The 25,897-nt window shown below is 36.3% G+C and overlaps 1 protein-coding gene and 1 long non-coding RNA gene across 26 annotated transcripts in view; one reads left to right on the forward strand and one right to left on the reverse strand.

Moving 5' to 3' along the window:
• Positions 1-25,897, forward strand: part of trol (terribly reduced optic lobes) — a 159,640-nt gene that overhangs the window by 16,666 nt on the left and 117,077 nt on the right. The window lies entirely within an intron of this gene.
• Positions 6,242-8,701, reverse strand: LOC105429357 (uncharacterized). The gene is made up of 3 exons (XR_968083.3): positions 8,168-8,701; positions 7,142-7,266; positions 6,242-6,949 (listed from the first exon to the last, which is right to left on the reverse strand). It is a non-coding gene; the product is annotated as an uncharacterized LOC105429357 (long non-coding RNA).

The raw sequence follows: 25,897 nt of genomic DNA on the forward strand, positions 1-25,897 counted from the left end.
ATATCGTTGAGTGCTGTAAATAAATTGAATACGATTAGAGTTAGATCCGTTAGAGTTTAGTTAGATTAGATAGAAGATAAGAACCAATCACATTTAAATGCTCAACGAGCAGGTCAGTGGTTTCTTCATTGGCGTATTTATTTTGTATAAACAAGTAATGATTTACAATTAGTATTCATGAGTTTGTCCGACGTGACAATTTATCGAGGTAATAAATAGAATCGCGTCGCGATTAAAGTCATCATGTGAAGTGTCGTGCGATCGTATTTTTGGGAATATTACATGAGTGTGACGGAGATGAGTTCAATTTGAGAGCAAGGAAGAGGAAACTTGGAAGACATCGTTAGTAATTCAGAGGTATGTAATTTAATATCTGTGTAATGTATTTCTTATTTGACTTGTCATATCCAAAAATACTTTCGAAAATTCTTTACGAGATATTTAAAAAATTTAATTGAGTATAATTTTGTATTTTACAATTTAATATAGTTTGCGATGTAATTTTCAACTTCGCTGCTGCTTTTTTGAATGAATGATGTTCTATTTTGTATTAAGATAATGGATTAATAATAAAGTTATATTTTATATATATATATATATATATATAAAATATATATTTGGAAATATGTACATTTCAAATTAATAATATATAAATATAATACCTTGAGAATCCAATGTTTTCATATAAATAGACTACAACAGATTATAGTTAATATTTAATCTTGACTTTTTTAACATTAATACAATTTTCAGGAAATGCAATTGATAATAATTATGAAGATATTAATATTTATATATTATTAAATATTAAATGCATATTATGATTCAACTTTCAAGTTGATTATGGAAAAACAGTGAGAAATAAAAATAATAAAGAGAAAGAATTAAAATAAAACTATAAATAATAAATAACATTTTTATGATGTATGTCAAACTTTAAAATTAATTTAATTTTCTTTATGATCTTATATTTTATGATGATAAAAGTTGGAACAAGATGTGTTTGTATATAATACATAATTTAAAATAAAAATGAAATTATCGTATTAGAAACATTTTCCTTTTTTTTTCTTTCCAAGTTTTGGAGAGAATCTGTATTTCGTCTCCATACATTTTCAAGAATAAATGTTATTTTAATTAATGTAAGAACATATTTAGAAAATCTTGCGTATGTCACAATTAAATATTGCAATAAAAAGATCGGAAACATTTTATAATCGCATAGCACATTTGTTTAATAAAAAAATATGATAATGATAATTAATTATATTAATTTTTCTAACGCATCAATTTTATAATTTTTTGTAGCCTATTTACACATATTTATTAATGATTTGTATATAAAATAAAATAAAAATTTTGATATGTGATCACATTTCTTCCCGATATTGAAATTTTCTTGTTATATTATGGTTACATCAACGATAAAATTTAATAATTTATAACTTGAAGAATCTTACAACTTTGACATTTTGACATCTAAATTCTTTCTTAATTAATTTCAAAAATACGCTAAGTATTAAAGTATCGTACGCGTGACTGCGCGATGAATGTCATACAGAAATAAATCAATTTCGACTTTATTCAGCCGCAAGAACATGCGAACCGAACAGGGGACAAAGAAAGGGCCTGTGTCGCCGCACAGATTATCCCAGAAGGGAAGGGGGTAGGAAGAGGGAAGGTCCCGTCAGGGACTGACTTGTCTGAAACGTGGGCGGGTAGAACTGGTTCTTGCATGTCTACCGAAAGGAACGAGAAAAGAGATCCTCGTCTCCTTAAGAAAGATGAGCCCTCTCGTTTCTTTCGGTAATGGGTAAGGAGGGGGAAGGGAGGGGGGGGGCCTGACTCGCGCTCATCGGCCGGACATACCCGTATTCCCGTTTCGCTGTCTATCCGCTGCGTGTGAAATCGCGAGATTCTGACATTCGGTCTTTGCATCGCGGGGTTCCCGCAAGTCACCTGGGCCCTGGTCACTGCGATCGGAGTCGGAGGGCCCATGGCAACACGTTGTATGTGTCGCCGTGTCGTGTCGTGCCGGTCCGGCGTGAGTCAGACGTGAGCCCCCGACGTTGCTCGCATATACATGGGGCCCGTTCGTATGCATATGCGCCCGAGGCAGGGGACGAGGCAAGAGCACTTGATTCTTTTCTCTCTCTCTTTCTCTCTTTCTCTCTCTCTCTCTCTCTCTCTCTCTCTCTCTCGTCTCTCCCTTGCTTCCTCCTTGGTTTCCCCGCTCGCTGCGGTCCGATCTGCGGTTACGCGCTTAACACACAGAGTGCTAATAATTCTTCGCTCGCGGTCGAACGAAAACGGTAATTTTCCACTTTGGTCGGGAACTAATTAAGCTGCAAAAAATTAAACAACGTTGTGAATAAGATTGTTCGGAAAAATTATTTTTATAAATTTAACTAATTGAAACTTTTGTGGCGAAATTTTATGACATGCGATCTCTCGCGATCTCTCATCGGCGTTTCTTTCAGATGGTCACGTTTGAGTTTCACTCACATGGCGGCATTGAAGACATCGAGAGTTGAATTACTATCACTTAAGTTACTTAATATCAATCGGGATATGTGGGACGCGAAAATAACGAAAGAAGGAGCAAGTAGAGTTAATACATGGTGTGAACGAAAACGACGCCACCACGCCCCTCATTTCTGATATAACCGACGTTTTTGCTCTTTTATTAACCCTTACGACATTACAAACTAAACTCGTAATTTGTATTGTCAGACACATTTAAGCTCGACTTCGCACCGCACAATATAGATCATTGGTCGTTGACCTCCGTCCAAAAAGAGAGATATTCTAGAACTGAAAATTTCTAGGCTAGAATTTGCATTCCGATTTGAACGATTTTCGTTTCGATATTATTAAATATACAAAAGCGAGGATATTTAACGGAGTGAAAGATAAATGAATTTAATTTTATACGATTCTCTCTTTAACTGTAAGATCGCACTTCATTATTGTATGTTAATATGTAATGAGTTCAATCTTTCTAGACCTTCTTTCAACCGAGATTAATTTTTCTCTAATATAATTGTAAGATGTAGATGGTAATATATATATTATAAAATAATTGTTCTGTTTTATTACATCTGTATTATTACGTCCGTAAAGATATTACTAAATGACCTCGTTTAGATACGCATGGTGCTTCATTAAGACCTATCAACTAGTTGATTACTGTTTGTATAGAACTTCTCAGTTGGCAGTTAATGACACGTCATGATTTTGCAGTTACATCATTTTTATCACGATACGTACTTAAATATCGTACAAAACATCTCGATACTTTATCTAAGAAAACGAGGAATTTCTGAGAAGATCTTAAGTTCTAAACAGAAAACTTCCAAGAAAAAGCATTGTTCGAATACTTTAAAATATAACGTATATTACTAAATATACTACTAAAAATAAAAACGACAATTTTCCGACCTAAAAAAATTCTTCAGAATACGATTATACTTGTCAGATAACGTCATGTATTAAATATAATGTAATTTCTAGGAAATAAAAAAATGGAATTTTGCACGTCATATTAAGAGTATAAAAACTGATGCGTTTGCTATTTATCAAAATCACTCGAACGTTGCACGAGGATCGGTATTGCATATAAAATAGGAGATCAGGTGTAAGAGAACGGATTGCGTCTCTCTCTCTCTCTCTCTCTCTCTCTCTCTCTCTCTCTCTCTCCTCGTTGATTATCGGCACTATCGCTGAGCTTATTGTTGGAGAAGTAGTTTCCATGCGGACTGTAGAGTTGCGACGCAAAGTTCACGAAAGATTCGCTACCGCGAACCCTCACGAACCCGGGGCGTATCTCGAATTCATAGAACGTGAATAATGCAACACGGAAATACGTATGAATGTGAGTACGTCGACACGTTCGATCTTCTTCATTTTCGTTGTTTGGATCCGCACATTTTTGATACGGACACATCCGCGATGTGGAAGGGACACCCGAGATAGATGGGAGAAAACGCGCGATAAAATAACATGCGAGGGATCGAAGTTATCTGTCGTGCGGATCGTCGAGAGCAACGGTCGAAATTAAGAGAAACCGGTTACGCTTTGGCTTCCTGCGAAAGCGCGAAGCTTTTTTTTATTTTGCGACACTTAGGGTTTTTGATCTTTTTACACCGCCGACTTAGAGATCGCTTTGAATTTTACACAAAACTCAGAATTCTAATTCCTCTCCTTCCCTCTTTCGCTTTTTATACTACTTGAGATTCTATTCTAAAACTGCCTTAAAGTATTACGATATAAATGATTCGTTTTTATTGGCAATTGGATAAATCGTAACATCGGTCATATTAATAACTGGGTCGATCTACTTTATTCGATTGAATCGGAAATTAAAGTTAAGTTAAATTAACTAACTAAATTTAATTTTAAGTAATCAATATCGTTTTAATTTAATATATTTCTTAAATATACTTACTTTTCGCTTTTATTGGAAGTTGGATAAATCATAACGCTGGTCATATTAGTAATAACTGAATCGATTTACTTTGCTTTGACAATTGAAAATTAAATATTTTAAATAATCAATAATCGTTTTAATACATTTTTTTAAATATACCTACTTTTCTGTATTTCTGGAGTTTTTTTTTATTTCTGACAAAATCGAGTTTATGATACGAGCTATATAGAAGAAATTCAAAGAGAACGCAAATCTAATGCGCCCCATGATTTTTTTCCTATTCTTCTTTCGTACGAGAGTCGGATTACCTCGGCCAAAATTAGCGCGTCTCCTAATCCGGTTTACAAATCGTCGTCTGCGAAGTCTGCGCCATGAGATTAAAATATCAAATAAAAGATTCATATCATTAGCCGTTACAATCTATCACGTTCGACTATTCTTAGACATCAGTTCCTTCCTCTTCTCAAGCTTAAGATGCAGTCTCGGGTACTAATCATAATCTCGAATCTTCTGTTCTGATGATGCAGTCTGAGCATTTACTCCTTTTTATCCTTGTAGTTATTTCATAAGTTTTATAATAAGTTGCACATATATAACTAGAACATATGCGCTCGGACAAATTTAACAAAAGTTACATATAAAAATTATCCTATTCCTATAAAAATTTAATATCATGAACGCGTTACATCCCGAAATAAATTTAATATTTTTTAACTGCTGTTACTCAATTTTTTTCAAAAAAGCTAGCTCTTTTATTTGCTGAAGTTTGACATTGATTCGTCTATTAAAATGAACCATATTATTGTTCTCTTGCAATTTCACAGTCTCGCTTTGCGAGGCAAAAAATCGTTTTTACGATTAGGATCAAACGAAAATCTTTCTCGCTCGTATAAACAATTCTCAGTCGTATTGCAAACAAAATCCGACGGGCAAGAGCGGAGTGATTCCATTTCGTCGAACAGTTCGAGATTTATAGCTCGATCGAGTTTATGAAATGCTCACGCGCGAGTACCATCCCTCGAAGCTGCCGGTCGACCGTTTTTTCTCTTCCTCAGCCCATAAATCGCATTTTTAGAAAGTCTTACGTCATGCAATTGGATTCGCAGACGTAACGTGAGAATCGCGTGCAAAGACACGAAAAAACAGCTCCTCGAATTAAACGAGAGCAAGCAAGATCAAAAGACGCTTTGTGAAAGTGTCGTCTCGAGATATATTTTATCAATATTGAAAAATAGATATAAATACTCGAAAAAAATTGCAATCTTCAAACTAAATCAATAGAATATCATCTCGAAACTGTAACGATAAAAGTATACGACGAAAATAATATTATCGCTAAAGGTTGAATTCCGAGTAATATTTTTTAAATGACGTATTCATTTGTGGATTATTTTGTTCTCCAAGAATAGTCATCAAAAAATAGTCATGAATGAAATGGTAATTTATCTATACTAAGTATTTACAAACGAAGAGCGAGAAAATCGATACGCTGATGTGACTGCGACGGCAATATATGTCGTCAGCTATTAAACGAGCCAAGTTTGCTCATTGCTATTCGCTGAAGGAACCAGGCGCATTTTTATTGCCGCTGATACGTCGATGAAGGACAGCGTCACGTTCGAGATCGTTTCTCACAAAAAGGAGGCTGCAATGATTCCAGGAATGACGATAACATTCACGACCGTTGACAGTCCGCAAATCTTGCTAAATATGAAATTGACGCGAGCGAACTGACGTAACTTGGCTTTAAAATTCCAGAAGAAAAAAAAGGATATAAGGCAACGTCACATTTGTAGAGGAAATAAGCATTCCTTTGATAACCGTATCATTTATCCATTTATTTTATAATTATCATTATCTACAAGATAACAAAATATGAATGCAACGTGGTTTATGCGTGGGGAAGAAGATAAAGACAAAAGTACACATTTTCCAAGTTTCTGAATTAAAATTTTTTTCGAAAATCTAATATATCTTTAATATAATCTAATTATTAATATTAATAATATAATTTAATATATATTTTCATTTTCATAAATTATGGGCGTATATTTTATTATTTTTATTCTAACGTATATGCACGTATATATTTCTAACGTATATGCACATTATTTTTATATTATACTTTATATTATGTAATATTGCCTGTATAATATCACGATGAAAATGAATTTTAGCCTTTAGCATTCGCGTGGGTATCGTCATATCACACACTCGTGCACTTTTCTTCAGACTCTTCGAAGCAACAAGCCCTCTCTGATCGTAATCAGTAGCTATTCATATTCACTACCTTTAGCAGGCTCAAGAGTTTAGTATTATCCACATGACTTTTACGCGCTACTACATATTGTTAAATTGTTACCAAATCTTTTCGTCTACATCCGAAAACTCAAACGAAAGCTTTATACGCCGATGACGCATGTTCTTATGCTTGTTCCTATATATTTTGGCTACATTCCCCGTCGATTACATCTTCAAAGGTTGAAAAGTTTATTAACTCCAACAATCGCGATCATTCAGCTGAAATAATAAAAACTGAGCCGTAAATAAATCGCGCGAAAATAAACTACTTCAATTTTCAAAAATTACTTATCATGAAACATGTGCGCTCGTCGATGGGATATTTGAATTAAAACACCATCCACACTTGATATTTAATGCGACATAAAAGAGTTTTTATGATTAAATGTCAATCATTTCTGTCATACTTACACGATCACGATATATGTAAATGTCCACACGATCTTATCGATTCACGATTGTTTTATAATAAGACAGACCTTCTATCTTCTCGTCAATCATAGACGGAACGATCCTCGCCGCGCGGTGCCGAACCCCTTAACAGATAATAAAATGTTGACATTAATAACGGTATCGTTCACGAGGAAACAATGTAGGTACGAGATCGCTCCGAGACAATCGGATCCCGACTGCGAACGTTTGTCAAGATCGAGGCGTGTATCACGGGTTACATGGATGCAGAACGGAGGTCGATCGTGAAAAAAGTACGGTGTCAATAAATTTTGCCTTATCTGCCGCCATAAATCCGTGCCGCAGCCAACCTTTGAGGCTCGATGAAGCATGCAAGCCTGCGCCATTGGGAAGTCCATGTGTATGCACGATTCGCCACGCACTTACACACACACACACACACACACACACACACGCGCGCGCGCGCGCGCGCGCTCGAGATGCTCGTGGACTCTCCGCGGATTTCTCGTAATCGCCCTGCTTACGGATTTTATCCGATGATTATGCGTTATTAAGTTCTCTCCGTGCAATAATGCAATCGCCTCGTGGATATCTGGGGCTGGCGATGGGAATGGCTCCCCGCCTCGAATGGCTGAATAGTCAGACTGTAAGACGACTGTAAGCACGAATCTAATGCCGGTACTCGCCGGATACCTCCGTCATGATATTTTCGTATTTTCTGATTGGTCTCGCGGAATGTGATTAGAATCCGCATTCCTCCCGCGGCGAAAAATTCCCCTGCGCGCGAATTGCTTCAATTTCTGCTCCTCATCCGCGATTCTCTGTTAATAAGGTGCCATATACGCATAATAATATTCCATTAAACGTTACACAATATTAGCTATTATACACTCCGCACGGGACAATTGCATTGTAATAATTTTCCACGATTGTTAAATTATTGAAATGACACGGTTGCTCCGAGATTGACGACGAGGAGAAAATATAATCGAGGATACGTGAACGTTGCGCGATCGCAGAAATTACCTGCCAAGGTGCGGTAAGCGTGCAAACATCAGCAAACTGAAAACGGCGAGCTGTAACAAAAAGAGACTGCCTATGTCACGGAGCAGGCGTCTGTTAGCCGGGTTCCGTGTGTCTGAAAACTAGTCGCCGTGAACGATCGGCCGCTACAGGCGGCTTGTGCAAGGCGTAATTTACATATTTAGTGGTAGACGAACGTGGTGCTTACGCAATGATGACAATGTCGTATCGGCGATTTGCACAGTTATCTCGTAAAACGTTAACGGTTTTGCCGCTCCATGTGGAGCGAAGAATGCATCGTGGCAATCATCGTGGCAAATTAAGATCTGCGATTCGGAATTACGCGATTACCTTTAAATAATTTAATGAACGGCAATTTCCCATTGATACGCTGACGCCGTGCATTGCTCAATCATGCTGAAGTAACGTACGTTAGAATGATATGATGATTAACGTCGATTTTATTTAAGTGTGAATTTATCTTCCGGCGTTTTCTTCCGTACGCGAATTAAAAATGCTCGAGCAATTATTATTTCAATTATCGCTAAACTATTTTTTTTCTCCTGGATATGAGTTGTGCGAGATTTGTCATTTTTGATTCATTTTAATGGAGTCTCGCCAACGCTCGAATCGCCATTTGAAACGCGTGTGACAAGTGCCGGTTCTTTCGTCACTCGCATTCGAGCTGAACGTTAACGAACGTGCGATTAGCGAATACGACGGCGGAATGCAGACGAAGAAATTGCGGATCGAAGTGAAGAGGCGCGTTAATTGCCGTTAATTTCGTTATTCCGGCGAGACTGCGAGCGATGAAAATCGAATACGCTCGCGGTCGTCACCTTAACGAGAAACGCCAGACAGAATTATGACCGCGTATTCTCATCTTGAGTGATCCACTCGCATGTTTTCCGAATTCATCGCATCGACAACTTCATGGGTGGCGAAACTTTCTCGCGAGTTTCCCTCGTTCGACAAAATTATTTGATCAATTTTAAAGGAACTCGAAAATTCGAGTTGCTCAAATCGTTTGCTGTTAAAATTTGGAAAAATAAAAAAATGACATACAGTTCAATTTGTTTGGAAGGAGACAACGTAGTGAATATAGTTGAAACGACGACGAGGGACGACAGCTTTATACTATTTGAACATTCGCGGCTGCGAGGCACAGTCTATCAATTACAATCTACGCGATTACACAATCGCGAGACGATCCTGTCGGCTGGCGCCTCCGCGGCAAAATCGGAAGTGCATGCGCGCGTGTATCGAGTGTATTATTTATCTCATTATATATACGCTAGCGTTGATATTGACACATACCTCCGGCGTCGCTCCAAATGTAGGCGGTGACATCATGCGCGAAACCGCCCCGATCGTTTATTTATGAAATTATAGTGATTTATCCGCGATCGGTTCGATCCGGTGCGGCGGCACTGCGGCGAATAAATTTGCAAGTACGAGCCGGTTTTATTGTTCGCCGAACTTTTACTTTTTGCCTCGGTCAATTTACAGTCGCGCGTGCAGCTCATTGCATCGCATGACGTCACGCGAAAAATGTTGAAAAAGGTTGATCGATGTTTAGATGTGCCACTCGATAATAACGGCGATTACACTCGCGAAACACAATTAATGCCGCATATCATTACACCCTCTAATTGATTGTCCACGACGAGCGAAGTTAAAAAGGTTTACTTGTAGGAGAAACTGGTTCGAAAGCTATCAATGCTATTACGTAAGGTACATTGCCACATAAGGTTAGATTTAAATTAGACACGTGCGTGAAATATAATATTTAGAACACAGAATACGATTTATTCACACCGACAATTTCAATGTCAATTTATTGTAGGAACAGGATGACGTAAAAGACGAGATTATACTCGATGCTTTTTATTGCTTTATTAATGCGACTGTCAATAAATCAACAGTGATTCGATTGAGTGCAAGAGATTATCTCTGCATAAACCGGTCTTACATAACATCTGATATTGTAATAGCGCCATATCCTATTTACGACATCTGCGTTTCTAATATTAAATCTAGTATATAAAAGTCCTATTTTTTTTTTCAAACATTTTAATATAGATATTTTTGTTGTTTTATGAAATGATGTGAAGCAAAGAATTATCAGTAATTATTATTATCATAGGAATTTTAATAAAAAAAGAAATATATATAATTTCTACATTATTGAAAATATATATTTTACATATGTAATATGCAACATTTGTGTTCGATGTAAATTCTTTCAAGCAATTCTTAAGTATAATGCAAAAAAATCATTTAATGACATTCCATGATTATTGCATATCGTATCTTGTGAAAAGATCTATATTACTGTCAGATCTATGAATAGATACGAGGATTAACATAAATCACAGCGATTAACATAAATCAAACGACGCTTCCTCTATTGGTAACTTTTTTATATTCCCTCTCTGTTGTTGCGCGTGTTTCGATAAGGCGCGTATCTAAATCGCGTGAATCACCGACTAGAATCTAAAGTGATGTTGCACAATGCTCGACCACAGTGATTAACTGCAGATGGACATAGTGATAATTATTTATTCGCCCAAAGTTTCACAATTAAATGATTTGAAGTTTTTGCAATTTTAATATAAATACAATAGATACAAGAAACTTTAAATAAAAACTTTAAAATCCTGTCTCACATGCTTTTACATAATTTAAAAATGACATTTTTTTAAAATATATAGAAATGTTGGGGAGGGGGAGGAAACAACAATACAGGTCCATCGCGTTTCATCCGAAAATCCGAAAATTTTACGGAAATAAATATTTCTTCTGAAATGCATTTCTCAATCGAGAGATCGATTTAAATGGCTACACGATTCAAGACGCGGTCATTAGCGATGCGCGTGCATGCATGGCAATCCGACGAAGTTAATCAGACGCAATCCTGGCTTCTCGTTGAAACGTTTAACGCGTCTAGCATATTCAAAGCATCCGAGCGCACGAGTGTGTTTGTAGGTAGATATTTATATACACGCGCGTAACACGCGTGCGAGAGTGCCTCCAGGAGGCCACGCGTGACTTAATGCAGCGGTCTCGCATAATTCGTTCCAAGTATAGAAGGGCGTCACGGACGCGCACTGGTTTCCTAGTTTTCGCGTCTCGGCGGTCGCCAAATGCCATCATCGCGTCTACATAAATCGCGATCCGTTCGTACTTGAAACTCCAGCGGGAATCTATTCTGTCAGAATCACCGGAAGCGAGATTAGCGAAGCCATCTCTAGGAGATAGAGTAGTGTAAAATTGAATTACACGCAAAAGTGAAATTAGAAGTAAATATAAATTAAAGCGATTTTTTTTCCCCATATGAAACATAATTTATTCATTTTTTTAACTCTTTGATGTTTTTTTTTAATTCTTAAAAAGGAAAAAAACTTAATTTAAGATTTTGCAAATAGAAACTGGCTTATCAAATTCTTCAAATACGAAATCCTTAAAATACGGCAATTTCAATCCGTATAATTTTGCAGTTTTCGCAATTTAAGTTTTGCTAATATTACCAGCGCCTTTCATAATTCGCCGTATACCGTTTGAGTGTGTTCAAACGCATATATGTCCTTTTGCCGCCGGCTATATATTTCGTTTCAGACGACGCGCCGAGCTTCTTTCACTATTCAATCATCTCCCCGAGTGCGCCGTTGAATTATTAACGAAAATTACGGCAAATGGAGTGTCCCGCCGCCGCAATTATTTACAACGTGCCACGCTTTATCGCCGCACCGGTGCCGCTTAGGAACGGCAAAGACGGCTCTTCTCCGACGCCGCCGAAGGTTAACAGCGTAATACTTGACGGCCCGGGTTTCTCTTTATCACGCAGCTTTGTTAACGGCGACAGCATTTCTGCCTTCGCGCCGCATGTGGTATCCGCGCGGAGCTCGCTTAGGTAACGAAGCGACGGTCAATGTACTTTCGGTGCATAGGTTACACACAATTTAAATCCAGCATCTTCTTTATTATATGAAAAAAATCAAAATACTTGAATACTCGAAACTTCATTTTGTTGACGATTTTCATCTATCATTACTTCGTATTTGATTACTTACGAATTACAAATAATTAGAAGTGGAAATTATCAAATATAAAAAAACGGAATTACAGTGACAACAGAGTAAAGGAGCGGATTTTGATCCGGGAATTTAACCGAGTTGAACGAAATCTCCAAGGATAATGCGCAAAGGCGTGAGAACGAAACGGGGAAAGTGCGAACGGTGTTTCTCTCCTCCAACGGCGTCGTCGCCGTCCAACGCGAAGAAAGAAACGCGCGTCGTACGTTTCTCCATCGCTTTGAAAATCGTCTTTTTTCTCCCGCTCGCGCGGTATTTAGGTCGGGCGACTTGCCTTCCGCCTACGTCGAAGTTAATTGCAGGTGTTAATGTGGATTACGTACGGCGTCTGTGCATCTGCGTCGACCTGTAAGTTTGTTCACATGTACAGGTGCGCCTCTACGTTGAACACATCCATTCGGCGATCAAAGTTTTTGCTCGTTCCTCCCTTTTTTTTTTCTTCTTTCTCGTTTAGATAGATACGCCACGTGGTTTAATTCGCTTCTTCTTGCTCTTCGTCGAGCACAATAACTGCCGTGACACAGGAGACGAGAAGAATGCGGATCATTATGCGCGAATGACTATCATCACATCTTTAATTTCAGCGCTCTTGCGCTTTCGAGCGAGATTAGGTGTCTTGTGATTATTAAATTTTTCATTTTTCCCACGTGCTCAGTTACAAATATAATTCCAAATTGATTCGGCGTATTTGATTCCTCGTATTTTGCCGCGCGATATACCTTTATATTAATTATTAATTGCGATATTTTAATGAGACATAATTTTACGTGTGACAATTATTTGCGTGACATTTCAATCCACGAATCGTGTAAAAAAAAAAAAAAAAAAAAACAGCTTTATTCCGTTTGCGCGTGTATTTAGAATACTCGTACGCACATTCTGCACAGGAGCTGACTATATCATTTAGAGCCGTATCAGCTTCCATAAGTTAGATAGACAATGCAAATGTTGCAGCATTTTATCTGCGAGGGAAGAAGCAGCAAGATTAACAGAAATTGTATCGTCGCGAGAACCTTGGAATTACAATTATTTTATTCTTTTTTTATTTAAAACTTTCTTTTTTCTCCATAAAAGTCTCATGTTTCGTATCATTATGCTGCTTTCTTCAGATTCCATAAAAAGTTTTTGCGTGCAATAATTTTTTCCGCAGTCGTTGAAAAGCAACGACTAGTTTGGCGCTTTCACCTTTTTCTAATTTCGGTCAAGTGAACCCTTACTTCGCCATCTCTTTAAGAAGAGTCAAGCGGTAAAATGATTAAATGACAGACCTCAACGTTGACACTTCTCTCTTTCTTAATTTCAATTTATAGTGACTGCAACGCGACCTACTTAAGCAGCTTAAAACGAGTGCTTAAAACGAGTAACGTTATTGCGATCACGAAGCGACAAAATTAGAGAGGTGACCTGACCAAATTGAAACGTCACCAAGCTTACAAATATTTGTTGCAGCTTCGATAAATCTGTTCCGCAATTTTGCAAAAATAAATGTTAGCTTTCGATAAATCTGTTCCGTAATTTTGCAAAAATAAATGTTAGCTTTCTCACGATTCCTCGCCTATTTTCTATGAACAGAATAATCAAGAAGCATTTATTATCGGTAATGTTAGCATGTTAGCTTATCACTCCGCTCTTATCAACGCCGACGAGTAATTTAGCCTTAACCGAATTACACTAGAGCTAGAATCGCTCGAATCGCTCTCTCGCTCGAATCGCGATTATCCAGCGAGAATCGAAGACCCGATCGAGGAGGGGATGACGAAGCACGAGGGGGATGACGAGGTGCGCTCGGCGCTAAGAAGAAACCGGTTGGCACCGTCATCTATTTCCAGCAATCTCGTCACACGCAACCGCCGAAAAAGTTCTCTCCTCCGGATTGTGGAGCGACGCTCTATAAATACGCGCTTACGGGGCTGTATAGCGTAATGTATACGAGTGTGCACATCCAACTGTGTGAACGTCTCGCGTATGAACTCACTGCCGTCAATTAGTCAGCGACCATCTTATCGCGCCAGTTCGTTTCGATTCTTTTTCGCTCGTCGTCTCCTCTCGTCGCGAGGGAGAGAGAGAGAGAGAGAGAGAGAGAGAGAGAGGCCTGGATCTCTTTTTATTCGCGACCGCGAATCAACGCGCTTGAGTAACACTCGGGTCACATAGCCGCGATTACGATTTGTTTCGTGCGATTATCAGCGTTTTAAGCTTCTGTTAAGCAATTAATTATTATAAGAATTATTTATAATTTACTATAACTATTTAAGAAATATTTTAGGAATTATAGCTTTTCTCTTGGATGACTTTTTTTTTATCTACATGCCTTTCTGTCTAATTTTATTAAATCTACATGCCTTCTGCATATTTTATTAAATATAAAAATAAATGATTAACATATTATTAAATTTGAAGATAAACAAATGTAATATTTAATATTATATGCAGAACTAATAATATTTAATATTATATAAAGAAAGGTTTGGAGAACCGTGTTATTAATTATTAAAAGGATATTTTAATAATAATAATAATAATAATAATATGCTAGGAAAAATATGTATACTTTTACAGCACAAATAATATAAATAATATAAGAGTTACATTATACGTTTAAATTGTAATTATAACACGTGATTACACATTAATATTACTAATTCTGAAAATTTAATTTCTTTATTTCTCTAATTTATGATTTCTATTAATTTGTAGATCTAATTGTCTCATTGCTAAATCATCGATAATCTTATTATTATCTAATCACATTTATTATTGGCAACAAATCGATTCTTTTAATCGCATTTTTAAAAGTTCGCAAATTTTAGCAACTCAATTTACTCGATGAGAAACGCGATACGTGCGAAATCGAGAAACCGCAACGAGATTAAACGGGTTTTTCAATTAACGCGAATATAAATGTGAAAATTCGAAATTTTCTATCTCTCATCTTCGGACAATCCTGATCGCTCGAGCACGAAAAGGGCAATAATAATCGCAGGTTCACGAGAGGTAACGAGAGGTTTTTACGCACAACTGGAATTCTTTTATCTGTCATCCGTCTGAATTTGCCATCAAAGAAAACATGTTTTGCCGAAGCTTGACTTCTTTTCGGCTGACTGATGAGTTAACCGTGATTACCTCGAAATCTCGCGAGCTCCGTGTTTTTTCTAATTCGCAAAAATAATCGCGCGAAAAATGAACGAGAAAGCGGCTAAGAGTGAATGCGGATGACGGGCAAGACTAACAAGCGAAACGAAATAATTCATTATGGAAAATGCACGGTATCCGTAATGCCGCCGTATATAACAAGTATGCATGATTAAAGTGCAGTGTCTGTTGGGGCTAATGTGATTTCCCGCATCCTGGATAATTCCGATGTAAAATTACAATTTCTGCCCGATCTTTCCGCGAAACCGTCAACAAGCCCGAGTGTTCGACGAAGCGCAGTTTAGGAAACACGTAAGCGGGTCATAAAGGCAAATAGATTTGGGAGTCAAAAAGGGACTTCTGTAGAATCGTCTTGCGAGGAATAGAGCAGGTGGATGGAATTGCAATTATGCTGATACATGCGGTAACCATCGACCGAGTTATTTTCGACATCTTGACGCTCTTCCTCGAATTGACGAATCGCGTTGCCTCGCACGTCACGACAGGTTGATTCTCATTACGAGACGTTTAGATCTGTTATCGAAATGGATTTGCTAAAACAGCTGCAGCATACTTAATTCATAACAGATGATTATAAGTGAATTACACGACTGCGATATGACAAAAAGAGATATTTGCTTATCTGAGATTATCGGTTTAGGTTTGTAGAAATTACACTCGACAACATAATCCAGAATTCGCGTCTTTAACTTACGTTTCGAATTTCAACAAAAGGCTTATTATGGAATTTAATTTTAAAATTTAATAAAAAAAGAAAATAGGAAAAAATTACTTCTTTTATCGAAAACCGATACAAGGTAAAGGCGTTATTACTGGACGTAGAGTTCGGAGAATAATTATTATGAATTTAGCCATGATCCTCGGAGATCCCACCAGAACTTTTAACATTTATGTGAATAACATTTATGGACCGCGCCTTTGTATGAATAATTCTACGGCTTACGTTTGGCGGACAGGAAACGTTTTACTCACACGCGGGTTGATTTACAAAACGGATCCGATTTTTTTTTTCTTTGAGAATATCTTGTCTAACGCGGACGCTGCGAGATAAAGTTTCCCACTCGCAGCGTGATTTATAGAAACTACGTATGTATCTGCACGAACTACAGAGATGTGGGTTATAAAAAAATAATTGCAAGAGGGGAAACGATTTGCCTTGTCGCGAGCAAACCGAGCAGGCGATTCTTGCAAATTAATTCCGCGACCAACCGTCGATTGATCGCAATTTGTAAATTATGCAATTGTAATGCACGAAAGAAGGAGGCGCTTAGGAGAAGAGGGAAATTCCTGGCACAAACACAGCCTGTATTTGAAATACGATAATTTTTAAAATTTACAATCTATACAATCGAAGAAAGATAAAATCAAACGTTCTTGTTGAACGGATGATTTATTTTGCGCTGTCGTTGCAACGCGATACATGGAATCTAATCTTCGCGCTTTTGTAAATATTGTTCGGATCGGATAAGGACATTCCAATCGAAGCGAAGTGATGGTAACGGCTTAAACAAAGTGCGTTAGATTTAATTTTGACCTCGCGACTTCTGCGCGACGCAGAGCCGACATATGTGCGATAATGTGAGGAAACGACCACGCACGACCCTGGCATTACGCGAATTCTCGGCACTCTACTAATTTAGTCGATTTATTATTGTCTATACATACGGCAGTTTCACATCTCGTTTAGCTACCGTTTAACTACGCTTAACACGCTCGTCCAGAATTATTACACATCATCTCTCCAGATATATTTGCTTCAATTTATTAATTTATTCGATATCTCGATAGATTTGCTAATTCCCGCAGGACGTACGAGACAAATGAAATTAACGTGACTTATAAATTACGCTTACATATTTCGCGAACGATTGGAAGATGAATTATTTGCTTGAATCAAATCTTTTTTTTTTTTCTCCAATTCTACAATTAAAAAGAAGAAAAAAAGAAAGTTTAATCCCCTTTCTTTTTCGTGTTGCAAATATTTTCTTCGGTATTCTTATTATCTTTAACGGAAAGTTAGTCCGAAAGGAAGGCTTGAAGTAGGCAAGTGCCAGATATTCTATAAATTTAACTAACGCATAATAGAACGCAGTGTATAACGACTTTCGATAATTATCTGACAGACTAGGCAATTTCAACGGTCTTCTCGCCGTTCTCGACGACGGTCTCTCTCTCTCTCTCTCTCTCTCATTAGCGATAAATTTTTTTCGCCGGTCGTGGGACTTTGCTGCATGCGTGCGAAACGGCGATGTCGCCCGATAGGACGTAACGAACCGTAACCACAAGACGCGAGCGTGCCTCTCGTTCTTGACTTTGAGGCCGGCCAAGCCAAGCCAGCCCCGTCCATTTTTCTCCGCCGTAATGTCGACGCGCTCGCACAGGAAATCGCTCGAAAGGAAAGTCGACCGGTTTAGGCACGCGCCGGGATAATGACGCGCCGCGACGTCTTCACGCGGACACGGATGTTATGTCACGGAGACTGCCTGTTTGCTTTTTTTTCTTTTTTGCCCGCGGCTCTTTTCACCGTGGCCCGTTGTGTGGGCCTCAGCACCGCTTCTCCGCCGAAAACATCGTTTTACTCTTAAGAGTATCATCGACGGTCCGGACGGATCGTTTGCTCTTCTCTTGTACGAGAGAAGAAGACGAAAGGGCTGCTAGGCCCGCCCGGAGGAAGGCTCTTTCGATCCGTCGTTTTGTAGGTCTTTACGGTATTTCTCATTGGCGACGAGAATAAATTATTGACCGAGGCAATTAACATCGCTGTGGCAACGCGCGAGATGATGCACCGTGTGCGTATACGCGATGCGTTAGTATAATGTGTGCAAGAATTGAAAGTCAACGTTTCAAAATTAACTTATTTTTCTCTCGTACTTGGTATTTTTAAATGCGTTTTTAATTTAATTCTTTTTTAAGTTTTTCTATTTGTTATTTGTTTACGTAATGTCTCTTTATAATTATATTTGAAATCGTTTGTTGTAATTGTAATCTGTTGATATTTGCTTAATATCTGTATAATCCTATTTGATTTAACGTGCTAATATTTGATGCTCTTACTTTCTAAAATTGGATCACCCATCTGTCTTCTTCGATTTATCGCATTCAATTGCAAAGTTATTGAATATTCCATTATCGGAATGGTATGATGTCGCTGGACCGATGATGTCATTCGTTGGTCAAGAATGACGTAAGGCGCAAACAGCCAACACTATACATAAAACGCGATCATAAAGCGCTGAAATATTAACGTAGCGATTGAACCACTAATCTTCCCATACTTGAGATGCAGCTCTCGTTTTCATCTTGATAGATAAGTATAAAATCGTATGTATCACTTAAATGAAGTCTTCTATTTCTTTAAGATCGATATACTGCATTTAATGATTAAATCATCGGAACGAATCGATGTAACATTCATGACGATTAATGATGGCTCGAAGGAAGAGAGATTCTCTCTTCTTAAAATAATAATCTCTATTGAAAAATGCTTTTTATGTTTATTAACATAATTTATTAATGCTGATTTGAATAATCTTTGCTATATCTTAAAAAAAATTGTATTGTTAAACTATTCTATTTGCAGCCGATCAAGAGAGAGAGAGAGAGAGAGAGAGAGAGAGAGAGAGAGAGAGAGAGAGAGAGAGAGAGAGAGAGATTTTACTCTTCACTAATTACTGCAAGCTTACTCTTGATAAAGAGGGAGGATTTTGGCACACGTATTCCCGTATGTGTTTCGCATAATCAATTCCCAATTCCATGAGTTCGGTAATGATCCGGCGGTCGAAGTGTTGCGCTGAAAATGTTAGGATAATTGATGCTTAATTGGAAACTCGATACTGATACCGTTTGGCGTATTAGCTTCGTCTACGCGGCGCGCAGGTAACTTCAGGAAAATTACTGCGTCATAGAGTTGTACGAAATATATGATTCTAATAATGATACATAAAAATGATACATAAAATCTTTTTAACGTAACGATTATTTAAATTAACTTTATATATATATATATATATATATATATATATATATATATTGATTTCGCGTATCGATATAAAATACTATTTTATCTTATTGCGTTATATTCTTAAATGCATACTGTCACTTAAATCATATTTTGTACCAATATTTTATATTATTACTCAAAATAACAAATTTTTAATGATTTTTAAAAATATATATAAAATATAAGAAGTGTGTACATGCTAAAAATATTTAAAAAAATCAGACTAAAACTGTTAATTTTTTATCAATTTATGTAGTTGATAATAATATAATCATGGAATTCTAGTTTAAATTTCTATTTTATTATATTTTCATAAAAAATCATTTGTAATATTAATATTATTATAAAAATTAAATCGATATTTTTATCAAATTCCTTACACTGTAGTTTCCTACATTATTATAAAACTGATATTTGATAATAGATATTGATAATTGAATAAAGATATGTCAAGTGTAAAAATAAATTCAAACTTCTATTTTGTCTTTACTTTTTTATTATTGTTATTTATTAATTATTAAATATTTAATCTTCTTTTTGTTAAATGATTAATAAGATCAGTATTAGTTAATGATTTCTTTTAATAATCTGTATTTATTTTTATTTATAAATTCTTATAAATTTTATTTATGAATTTTTATTTATAAATTTAGATATTTAAAGATATGATTTATTCAGACATGTGATAGAAAATTCATACATACGATTTAAATGACTTAAATCATATTTTTTTGCAGCATGTTACAAGAAAAATTTATAATTGTTGTTAAAAGTAATAAGCAATATAAAATATACAATAATATATGACCAAAACATCAAGTTACAATTTTCAACGTTCATTTACGTACAAATTAGGATCAAATAGGAAATATAAATAAAAAATAAACTGAATACCACGTATTTAGCATTTTTTGTGTGTGTTTTATAAATTTGTCAAATATAACAAAATTGTCTCAATCTGAAATCTTATATCTAAAATCTTTAAATCTCACAAGTTAACAAGAAAGAAGATTGATTTAAAAAAAAAGAATTCAAAAATAAAAATATATTATAAGTAAATCTAAATGCCATAAATAATATAACATAATCACATGTTGTGCAATTTATGACAGAAATTTACTGCATCTTTATTTTCTTTCTTGTTAATTATAAGATTTAAAGATTGCAATATAAGATTTCAGATTGACATAATTTTCCAGCTACAATATTGAAAATAAAAAAAGCTTACGATTATTATGTTCGAATATGTGTCCGCAATTGCTCTTTAATCGTTTCGGAATATTTTGAGAAGTTCAGCATTATATCTAGAGCAGAGATAAAATCGCTGTAAAAGACAAGGCAAGGGGAAGAATCTTTGTCGCACATCTTGTCGAATAGGAGAGTGCGCACGCGTATTCTTCTTCACGTGCAAAGTCAATCGTCGGAACGACGATCATTTGACCCCGTCGGCGCGACGTCTGAATCACGCGGCCTTTTTCATCGGTTTCTCCTAACGGCGCCCTTTCTTCCTGTGTCGCCACATTTTGCACGCGAATGATTCCAAATGAGGAAATATTTTTTACATCCCGTGACGACATAACAACTGTATAAATTATTCTCTATTAATATTTTCACATCTCGCTTAATAATTTTGCTTCCGTACGTTTCGAAATTCACGCGATTGATGTGTCATTGTTGAGCATATCTTTTAAAAAATAGACCATACATTTGTTGTATTTGCTTGTGTACTTTCTATTTTTATTTTTTAACGTGAATATTGGATATTAATTTTTGATTTCTAGATAGCATTTAGAGATATTTAGACCGCGGAGCATACTACTGTATTGAGAAAAAAATGCTGTTGAATCAACAGCATAGTCTAATTGGAAATAATTTTGTTAATTTTGTTAAATATTATTAATGAAACAGTATATCATGCTCCTGTTTTAATAATCAAGATAATAATCAATTTTTCCTTTCATTAATAATGTCATTGAATTAACAAAATTATTTCCAATTAGACCAATGCTGTTGATGTCAACAGCATTTTTTTCTCAGTACTTAAAAAAATTCATGACTTAATTCCAATATCGATGCTGAATATGTACGAAATAATATGAGAATCGGGCATGAATTTATCCTCTATCTCAAAATGTATTTCTGAACGGTGACTCACTCTGCATGCTTTTCCTGTCATTGAAACGTTGCTAGGCACGGGCGACGTCTCGCGACATCGCTGTATTTCGATTGTATGTCACGCAAATAGACATGGACGTAAATCTCACCGCTTGGACGTTAATTCCGCGCATATATACAGGGTGTGCTATATTGGTCTATCGCTCTTTCCTCCATTTATCGCCAAAAAATCAAATGTAGGTATCGACTTTTTTATTTTTGCAATAAATGTATTTTACATTTGTTACGTGGTAATTTTTGTCCTACGGATTGATTTTAGCTAAGATAAGATTTTAATCGCGACCGCGTACTAAATTGAACGGAATAATTTCTCATTCGACAATTCTCGATCTCCCTGTGCGTCTTATCACTCTCGGTCGCGAAACTGTGAAATAAAGCCGTACGGAATTTGTCTCTCGGACGTTGAACAATAGACTATTAGAGCAGTTTGAGGGTAAGATTTGAGGGCCATGGTTCTCCGTGTACGGGGGTGCAAAGTAGGTGGTGAGGGTGGTCGAGAGAGTACTCGGCATTTACTCTCGCCAGTCTACAATTCATCCCTCTTTTTCTGTGACTATTTACCTCATCGAGAGAGGGAAAAGATGCAGCCTTTCGTCACTTTGAAGACTGACGAGTTTCTCCATATCTCGCGGAAACGTCTGCATATTATTGAGATTTCCGGAGTTTAAACTCATCATTATAGAAAGATGAAAAACTATAAAAGAATGTGGTGAACGATGACAATCGGACTTGCTCGGATAATTAACAATTTTTGCACGCGCTGAATTTGTATCGAAATGGATTTTGGAAATACATGTAATTCAATTTTACAGATAAATTGTAAACAAGAAAATAACCTTTATATTGATTATTTTAAAATAATTAATACAATCCAATTCAATTATTGCGTTATATAAATTCAGTGATTAAAGAAAGATATTAAATTTTACATTAATTGCTTCGTTAATATATAAAATGCTATTTTTATGTTGTAAATACAGTATATAAATGTTTGATAGAACGAAATAACAATTTTAAATACTATCGATCTCGAAATTGTTTGCTCCATTTTCACTCGCAATCTTAATTCTCCTAATTTTGTGTCATTTAATTTTTATTCAAAATCGCTCGCAAAATGTTTTTAGAATGCAAGTGGAAAATATTTTTTTGTGTAATTCATATTTTGAGCACGTGTGATAATTTTATTTTTCTTAATTATCTTATCGCGAAAATTTTTATGTCATTCAGTAAACATTGCATTAATGAGAACAGTTGAAATTTTTATGCTAAAATAAAATTCAATTAATTCTTAAAAGTTAGCTTTTTTCGAAATCTTTAATAAATATATAATTACAGCCACCAATAGATTTCTAATTACCAATATCAGCTATTGCAATTCCAATACTTTGACACTTACGCTTTGGCACCTACGCATATCAAGATATACGTTCAAAATTCGTTTAAAATTCGAAATGACAGTTTGATTGGTAACAAGTATCTAATTTTTAAAAATCGAATAAAATTCTGACGATACTTTTAAAGACGATTTTTAAATCGAGATTTTTGCGATGGAAATCTTTAATAAATATGTAACTGCAGTCGCGGATAGATCATTAATTATACCAATGTCAAGTGTCGCTATTCCTAGCATGCCTACGCATATCAAGATACACATTCATGAATCGAAATGGCATAATTGCCTAAATTCCGTTCTAATGATATAATACGCCGTGCAAGGTGGTGATAATTAATGTAAAGGTCAGTTCCATCAACGGAACATATATTCTTGTCGCATTAAATGAAAACGCCTTGACATTCATTCTAATTATCATAACGCAACTAAGACATTGTTTTTGACGAAACCTTATTTGTCGAATGATATTATTCATATTAAAAGCATATCGCTCATAAGCTTTTCAATAATTTTATTGCTAATGAATGTACTTTATATCATTATAGATTTTGTGACTTTATAGATTCTGTAATTCTTCATCGGTGGCCTGTTTGTAGCCCGTGTTGTAAATTTATATCGAGCTTTCGGCAAACGGCAAATATAGGATGTCGTACAAATGTCACGAATTCCACGAATACTTTGCACCCGATGTTTTTTTATTTTTATTATTTTTATTATAATATTTGAACATCATATTTTTATAAAAGCCATAATAATTTTATCATTTTGGAGACAGATACGCTCGTTCGAATTTTTTTAACTTTCCTTCGTTTCGATAAATCTTTAAATGTTATTACGATTTGTCTCATTACTATTATTAAGGATTGAATTATTTAAAATAGGATATTTAAAATTTGTCAAACGAATTTTTCCCGTCAGATAACGAGGAAGGTATTGCGTGGGCAATATCGAATTTCGGCAGACCAATTTCCTGGTGAACTGGTTACTGCATACGCGCGTCCTACTTGCATTAAACTGATACTCACTCGGTTCACGATTGAATTACATACGGTAATTGCTGGTCGGTACCGGAAACTGTATGCGAATGTGTAATTTTCCGATCTTGAGGAAACGCGAGCTCCGCTCGAACACGCATACGGATCTGTCGCGTTTGTTACAACTGTTTTTTTTTTTTTTTCCATCGCGTTCAAATTTCTCTCTTATTCAAATAGTCCATTATCATTATTATATTATTTTGTAAATTATAGATTTTATTGTTTCGAAAAATTTGAATCGTCTCTCTACATTCCTTTCGTCGATCGTCTATTTTTCGCCGTACCGCAAGTTTACATATCACAGCGATACGCGTAATGCGACCTAAGTGCTATAATTGTGATTTGATACACGGTAATGCAAAAAAAACGATTGTTCACCGACGAGCGGAAATTGAGCGAAGGCACATCCGGATTTCTCTCCGCGCGTTATCTGCAAATCCGCCAAAAATGTGGTCGGTCATCAAGGTTGCGGCGTTCCGCAACATATCCGTTGTGAAAGCTCGATGAAGTAACTGAGATGAGGCTGATGCCAATTGCGATATGGAACGAAATGTAGCTTTGTCCGAGTTCCGTCATTCATCGTGGCGTTAAGCCACGAACGTTTATTATTAGCGCGCTGACGAATCTTGTCGCACAACGTAACGTTTTAACAACAATGCATTATCGCTACAATAGTGCGTTTCTTGCAGGCATAAACTTCGTAATTTGAAATTAAGATTTCCTATATATGGGACACTGTAATCGCATTACGTCAATGTAATATCGGTCAATCATTGACAAATCGATCGACCAATTAGCCAGTTATGTCAATTCTATTTTTAATAACATAGATTAATCTCGCTTTAATTTCCTTTTTATTCTTTTCCAATATTCTTAAAACTAAATAAAAATAAAAATAAGTCGCGGTCAAAATTAAGTTACATCAAAATTAATAGGAAACATTACGATCTATCTGCGATTTACGAGTTATGTGGATAAGGTGGACACCCTGCCAATTCAGGAGATCAAAGCCTGACTGACGAGAGGACCACTTCTGAAATTTTCCCCTGACATACCGTTCCAGTTTCCCCCGTTGATCTATTCTCGATCCATGCGCCCGACGGAAATGGGTGCCTCGGGGGGGGGGGGGGAATTGTTTGCTTTTGCCAAACAAAACGGCCACACGGCCTGTATCCGCGTATACGAATACCAGACTCGACGAGGAACAGTGCCCTTCTTGTGTATACGCCTGTGCGTTCAACCCGAAAGTCTCGCGATTCTTCCTGCATCTGTATCAGCAGGTGCGATCTATGTTAGACGAACGAATAGATCTAACATCAATAGAACAACGTTTTAGAAATCATCCAAGTTGCCAAGAATGCGCCTATTCGTACCACGTGGCGTCGCCTAAACGTTATTAAAATATTTTATATACACACACATGCTTACCCTTTTACATTGTTTTTACCTTATTTTCGAAACGAGGAGTTCACAACATAGAAAAGTTTATCTTCCTCGAAAACAAAGTTACAGAATCTAATTACTAAAAATTATTGGTTGTTCTAAAATGTTCTAAAATCCGGATCTAGTTAATAAAGTCGATATGACAAATTAAACGAGAGCGTGTGTGGTTCCAACTTTTTTTTTCCGTCTTATCTCCGGGACGATAAAACTACTGTGGATTTATAATGGTCCCCAATTAATTCTCCATCTCGATGATTTTGACACATGTAAAGCGCAGCTTTTTTTTCGAACATACGTGTATGTTCTGTAAAACTGGCTGGGAAAACGCGAACGGAGCCGCGATACGACGGCACGAAATATATTTTGAAACATATGAACTACATCGAAACCCTCTCGCGCTCTCGCGACCTCTCGATCGCCTGATATTCATTTTCGAATGTT

Source organism: Pogonomyrmex barbatus, unplaced genomic scaffold, assembly GCF_055798465.1.
Source record: "Pogonomyrmex barbatus isolate J1 unplaced genomic scaffold, ASM5579846v1 scaffold17, whole genome shotgun sequence".
Classification (NCBI taxonomy): domain Eukaryota; kingdom Metazoa; phylum Arthropoda; class Insecta; order Hymenoptera; family Formicidae; genus Pogonomyrmex; species Pogonomyrmex barbatus.